General features: G+C 47.4%; 1 pseudogene; it reads right to left on the bottom strand.

Moving 5' to 3' along the window:
• Window positions 1-2580: 2580 nt before the first annotated feature.
• On the bottom strand, window positions 2581-6363 carry LOC119940049 (annotated as a pseudogene).
• Window positions 6364-6850: the final 487 nt, after the last annotated feature.

Below are 6850 nucleotides of genomic sequence, written 5' to 3'. Positions count from 1 at the left end.
CCTCTGATCGGGCGATATGGCAAATTTGGGCAGGGGTATAGCCAACTCAATATAGATATATATTCCCTTAATTACAGCTCCCTGGAGATGCCAGGGAGGAAATTTTGTATTCAGTTTTCATGTCTTTTAAGAGTTTGTCTTGACCGAAAGTTCTGTTTCTGTCCCTTTTAAAAAAACAAATAATAAAAAACTTGATTTGTTTCCTTTTAGCCAGAATACAAGATCGCTGACCCTAGCTGCACCTATGTATTCTCAATACTTGTGGTGTTCACGACACTGTGAAGCGAATGGGATACCGGAGTAATTACACTGTAAGATAAGAACTGTAGAAAGAGGATTGTTTTACCTCCATTTTTATCCCGGTCACCTGGGCACTCATCAGTCTCCTTCTGGCTGTCTGCATTCAAACCATTTTCTTACTTTTTTTTAAATGGAATTCATTAAGCACGAATTATGTGCCAGGCACTGTACTAAACACTGGGGTAGATGCAAGTCAATCAGATTGGACACAGTCCTTGTCCCACATGGGGCTCACAGTCTTCATCCCCATTTTACAGATGAGGTCACAAGGCCCAGAGAAGTGAAGTGACTTGCTCAAGGTCACACAGCAGACAAGTTGTAGAGACAGGATTAGAACTCAGGCCCTTCTGCCTCCCAGGCCCGTGCCATACCCGCTAGGCCATGCTGCTTCTCCTGCTTGAAATATTGAGAATAGTGCCAAGTACTCACCAGTAAACACCGCATTTGTTGTTCTATTACCTGTAGACTGTACACTCCTTGTGGACAGGCAATATGTCTACCAACTCTGCTGTACTGTACTTTCCCAGGTTTTTAGTCCAGTGCCCTGCACGCACAGTAAGCACTCATTAAATGCCTTTGATTGAACGATTCATTCATTCAATTGTATTTATTGAGCGCTTACTGTATGCAGAGCATTTGTACTAAATGCTTGGGTAGGAACAATACAACAGTCAAAACTGACCATCCCTGCCCACAATGAGGGGACGTAGAGGTACCTCGTGTTGGTGGGGGGGTAGAGGGGGGAGATGGGCATGAATATAAATGAATAAAATTACAGAGCTATACTTAACTGCTGTGGGGGAGCGGGGGAAGATAAAAGGGAGCTAGTTAGCGTGATGCAGATTGGAGTGGGAGATGAAGAAAAGTGAGGCTTATCCATCATCATCCTCAGCAGCATTTATTGAATGCCTGCTTTATGCAAGAGCACTCTACTATGTAGCTGGGAGCATAAAAAACTTACAAGATCTGACACCTCCTGGTCTTTTAGGAGCTTAAGGCCTAATGATGCAGGATCTCTAGAAGGATAAAGTGCCCCGCTGCAGGTGGAGAAGGGGAAATTCAAATTAGTCCATGTTTCCATTGGTTAGAAAAATTTTAGGAGGCAGATGGAGAAGGAATGGAACCTAATGGGATTATCGATTGATGTTCATTCATTCAATCAAATTTATTGAGCGCTTACTGTGTGTAGAGCACTGCACTAAGCACTTAGGACAGTACAAAACAACAACGAACGGACACATTCCCTCTCAATGCCGAGCTTACAAAATTCTGGATAGCCTTGTCTTTTTTTTGTTATGGTATTTGTTAAACGCTTATGTGCCAGGCACTGTACTAAGCGCTGGGGTAGATAGAGGGTAATCCTGCTGGACGCAGTCCTAGTCATTCATTCATTCATTCATTCATTCAATAGTATTCATTCATTCACTCAATCGTATTTATTGAGCGCTCACTGTGCAGAGCACTGTACTAAGTGCTTGGGAAGTACAAGTCGGCAACATATAGAGACGGTCCCTACCCAACGACGGGCTCACAGTCTAGAAGGGGGAGACAGACAGCAAAGCAAGTAGACAGGTGTCAATACCATCATAATAAATAGAGGTATAGCTATATACACATCATTGATAAAATAAATTGAGTAATAAATATGTACAAATAAAACAGAGCAATAAACATGTACAAATATGTACACATGCTGTTGGGAGGGGAAGAGGGTAGGGCAGAGGGAGGGGGGCAATGGGGAGGGGAGAAGGAGAGGAAAAAGGGTGGGGGCAGTCTATGTCTGGGAAGGCCTTTGAAGGGAGGAAGAGAGCTAGTTGGGTGGATGTGTGGAGGGAATGCATTCCAGGCCAGAGGTAGGACATGGGCCGGGGGTCAAAGGCAGGACAGGTGAGGATGAGGCACGGTGAGGAGGTTAGCGGCAGAGGAGCGGAGCGTGTGGGCTGGGCTGAAGAAGGAGTGAAGGGAGGTGAGGTCGGAGGGGGCGAGGTGATGGAGAGCCTTGAAGCCAAGAGTGAGGAGTTTTTGCTTGATTCGAAGGTTGATGGGCAACCACTGGAGATCTTTGAGGAGTAAGGAGCGAAGTTCGTGGGTTGGGTTATAGTAGGAAATTAGCAAGGTGAGGTAGGAGGGGGCAAGGCGATTAAGTGCTTTAAAGCCAATGGTAAAGAGTTTCTGTTTGATGCAGAGGTGGATGGGCAACCACTGGAAGTTTTTTTAGAAAACCGATCCAGGTAGCAGAATGAAGTATGGACTATAGTGGGGAGAGACAGACGGCTGAGAGGTCAGCAAGGAGGCTGACACAGAAATCCAGGCGAGATAGGATGTGTGAAAATGACACGAGCCACAGCACACTAAACCCTGGCATCATCATTCACTGTAGTGTGGTCAGTAGGTGCCATGAAGCTCAGCAGCTAAGGACATGATACCGGAGTTTTCTTCCTTTGCTGGCTTTCCTATCCACTTTCTTGTGAATTTTACTCCGTAACTTCTGAATAGCCAGCCATTGCCCGTCCATGGCCAACTGATCATTCAGATCCAAGGAACTGGTCTTCCGTTCTATAAGTTCTCGCAGAAGCTGGTGGTAAAAGTCATCATCATCAAAGATCTCTTCATCCAGGTCCTTCAAGTGAGTGTTGGCTGGAGCCTGAGGCAAAATCTCCCGCTGTCCTGGCACGCTGTCGGGGATAGGCTGGAGTTCTGGCTCGGCCTTGCCAAGAACACGGTACAAACAGCGCTTAGTCTGCGTCCGCTGAAGTAATCTCTCTTTGTCCATCAGATTATGATCTATCTGAGTCAGGATTGGGCGCTCAAAGGCTCCAAAACCCTTTCCCGGCTTGCCAGAAGCCAATTTGGTTTTGCCATGCCATTTTTGCAGTGTCCAGTTACGATAGGATGTGAAATCAGCAAAGTGTTTTGCCATGAAGTCAGGGTAGTCACTCATCTCTAGCTTGCTTCCGCTTAGGTGGCCCTTTCCTCCACAGCTGCTGCTGCTGCTGCTGCTGCTGTCCCTCCTCAGCAAGCAATTCCTCCTCCTCTTCACTGGAAATTTCCTCCTCACTCTCTGCTTTGGGTTTTTTCCTACCTAACAGGTGCCTCGTGTCTGGATGCTGGTAAAACAGTTCATCCTGAAGATCCACCAGAGACCTCAATAATGCTTTACGTGCCTTATGATTGTTTTTCAGGATGCTGGCAAGCTCTGATCCTCCTTTGTCCTTGAATATGGGGAACATATCTGGCTGTGGAAGCTGGTTGGTGGTGAGCAGGGCCTTCTGCAGTTTGATTCTTCCGTCCAAAAGCAGGTCCCATAACGCTATTTGGTTCTTCACAGCTCTTCCTTTCTCCATTTCCTCTGTCACTTTCCATTTCCATCTACATTTCCATGTCCCACATGGGGCTTAACGGCCTTAATCCCCATTTTCCAGGAGATGGAACCTAAGCCCAGAGAAGTGAAGTGACTTGCCCAAGGACCCACAGCAGACAGGTGGTGGAGCTTGGATTAGAACCCAGGTCCTTCTGACTCTCGGGCCCGGGCTGTATCCTCTCAGCTACTCTGCTTCTCACCGTTAATATGGGTATTCAAGCTTTGGCTGCATTTTATGGCCCTCTGACGAGAAGCTCAAAACATTTTGCAAACGTCATCTCCTGACAGCCCACCAAGTCCGGCAAATATTGTCCCGTCCCAGCTTGACTACCATATCGGTCTCCTCACTGGTCCCTCTGTCTCCGGTCTCTCTATTGCCCAGGGTATTTTCCACAAATCTCACCTGGAACAGCGACAGTTAAAGCCATGGAAGTGAATGAGCTCCCCAGAGGGAGTGAGTGTAAAGTCAAATGGAAAAGTTCTCAGAAGAGAACCTCAAGCGATCCATACAAGTTAAGGGATGGAGGGAGAAGAGGAACTGGTGAAAGACTTTTCCTTGATTTTGTTTTTTGAATGGTATTTGTTGAGCACCTCCTATGTGCGAGGCACTGTTCTAAGTGCTGGGGTTGATACAAAATAATCGGGTTGGACAGAGTCCCTTTCCCCCATAGGGCTCACAGACTTATTCCCCATTTTACAGACGAGGTCACTGAGGCACAGAGAAGTGAAGCGACTTGCCCAAGGACACACAGCTGACAAGTAGCGGAACTGGGGTTAGAACACGGGTCTTTCTGACTAGTAGGCCCTGTCTCTATCCACTAGGCCTTGCCACGTCTAGACTCCGAAACCATCAAGGGGCAGATGAGAACTGTGTCGACCTGTGTTCGGCCCACCTGTCTGGGATTCGGGCACACTGTCAGGCATTGTAACTCATAGGAATTTTTTGTGCTCGCTCTGTGCCAGGCCCTGTACTAATTGATTGGGCAGAAACTAGCTAATCACATTGGACACGGTCCCTGTCCCTTTTGGGGCCCACAATCCTTGTCCCCATTTTGCGGATGAGGGAAGTGAGGAACAGAGAAGTGAAGTGACTTACCCAGGGTCACACAGAAGACAAGTGGCTGAGCTGGGATTAGTGTCCATGACCTTCTGACTCCCAGAACCGGGTTTGTGTTTTAGACAGAAAAACATTGTTTTACCACGGAAAAACATTTCATCGTCACGGGAGAGTGATGATCACACTCCCCGAATTCGAGGTCAGAAAGGAGGAGATACATACAGGAGCAGGAAGACTGGGTCTAGTCTGTAGGCCTGGGGTTTCCTTTGCTAACCCCCTGCCACACCCTAGACCGAGGCACCGGAGCCCATCGCAATATGGGGGTCCCTTGCTGGCCTCCCGTAGCCCAAGCCGCCATCTAACGGTTATCGGTGATTCGTATCTATTGAGCGTTTACTCTGTGCAGAGCACTGTACTAAGTGCTTGGGAAAGTGCTCTGCAGTAAAGTTGATAGACATAATCCCTGTCCTTAAGAAGCTTGCAGTCTACAGGGGAAGACAGACAGAAGTGCTTAGAGGGATACCATCCAAGTGCACAGGCCACATAGAAGGGAGAACAAATAGGGGAAATGAGAACTTAGTTGTGGAAGACCTTATAGAGGAGATAATAATAATGATAATAATTCTGGCATTTGTTAAGCGCTTATTCTGCATCAACCACTGTTCTAAGCACTGGAGTAGATACAAGGTACTAGGGTTGTCCCACATGGGGCTCACAATCTTAATCTCAATCCCCACTTTATTGATGAGGTAACTGAGGCACAGAGAAGTTTAGTGGCTTTCCCAAGGTCACACAGAAGACAAGTGTAGGAGCCAGGATTACAACCCTCATCCTCTGACTCCCAAGCCCATGTTCTCTCCGGGCTCTGAAGGTGGGGAGAGTGGTGGGCTGTTTAATTGGAAGGGCCAGGCCTTCCTGGCCATTCCTTGGGTCCAGTGTCAGTGGCCCGGATGTGGGGGTTGTGAGGAGGGAACTGAGACAGGATAGGAAAGGGGGGTGGGGGTCGGGCCGGAGATGAGACTGACTGGAGAGGCGTTTGGGGTTAGTGTTTCTCTGGACAAACACGTTCATCCTATCCTATTCATTCATTCGATTGTATTTATTGAGCACTTACTGTGTGCAGAGCACTGTACTAAGCACTTGGAAAGGACAATTTGGCAACAGAGACAATCCCTACCAGACAATGGGCTCACAATTTAGAAGGGGGAGACAGACAGCAAAACAAATCACGTAGACAGTCATCCCTAGCATCAGAATAGATAAATAGAATTATAGACAAATACACATGATTAACAAAATAAATAGAATAATAAATATGTCGAACTATACACAAGAGCTGTGGGGCGGGGAAGTGGGTAGAGCAGAGGGAGGGAGTAGGGACGATGGAGAGGGAAGGAGGAGCAGAGGAAAAAAGGGGGCTCGGTCTGGAAAGGCCGACCTGCCCTACTCTATATTTCTGGCATCCATACCTTCATCCAATGATGCAGCTGGACCTTCCCTCAGGGACAACTGATCTCTACCCCAGCTGTTTCCAATCAGGTGAATTAGTGACTAACGCATGCACACCCTGCCCCCACAGTCTCCCTACAGGGCCCCACAGCGTACAGGACCCCACTCACTTCAGGGCTGATTGTCTTTGAATCATTGTAAGGGCTGGGTTTGATGAGCTGGGGAGAATAAGGGGATTTTTGGAAGGTGGTTTTGATGATTTGGGAGCCTTGAATCTGCTTACTGGTTTAATAGCTGGGAGTTCTTTAAGGCCACGTAATTTCCCCAAGTTTTTGCTTGTAGGGTTGTGCTGAGAGGGTATCTTTACTCTACCCTGACCTCATTTATTCCTGCATTGGGGGGGGTAGGAGTGGGTAGTGGGCAAAAGGGCCTACTACTCCATCTTAGATGGCTTCCTGGTCATTCAAACTGCCTTTTTGTTCTACCACTTCTCTCCCTGGCAGGGGAAGTTCTAAAGGACGCTTTGCTATAGCAATCAATCAACAGCATTTGAGATCTTCCTTTGGGAGGAGTATTGTACTCTGCTTGTGAGAGCGTAATAGAACAGATTAAGTAGACAGGTTTCTTGCAACCTCGCCTCACCACCTCAACACAGCTGTCCCCACTTCTCTGTTCTCATTATG

Source organism: Tachyglossus aculeatus, chromosome 18 (genome assembly GCF_015852505.1).
Source record: "Tachyglossus aculeatus isolate mTacAcu1 chromosome 18, mTacAcu1.pri, whole genome shotgun sequence".
NCBI lineage: Eukaryota > Metazoa > Chordata > Mammalia > Monotremata > Tachyglossidae > Tachyglossus > Tachyglossus aculeatus.
The sequence above is the reverse complement of the archived record's forward strand: the minus strand, read 5'-3'. Positions and strand labels throughout refer to the sequence as shown.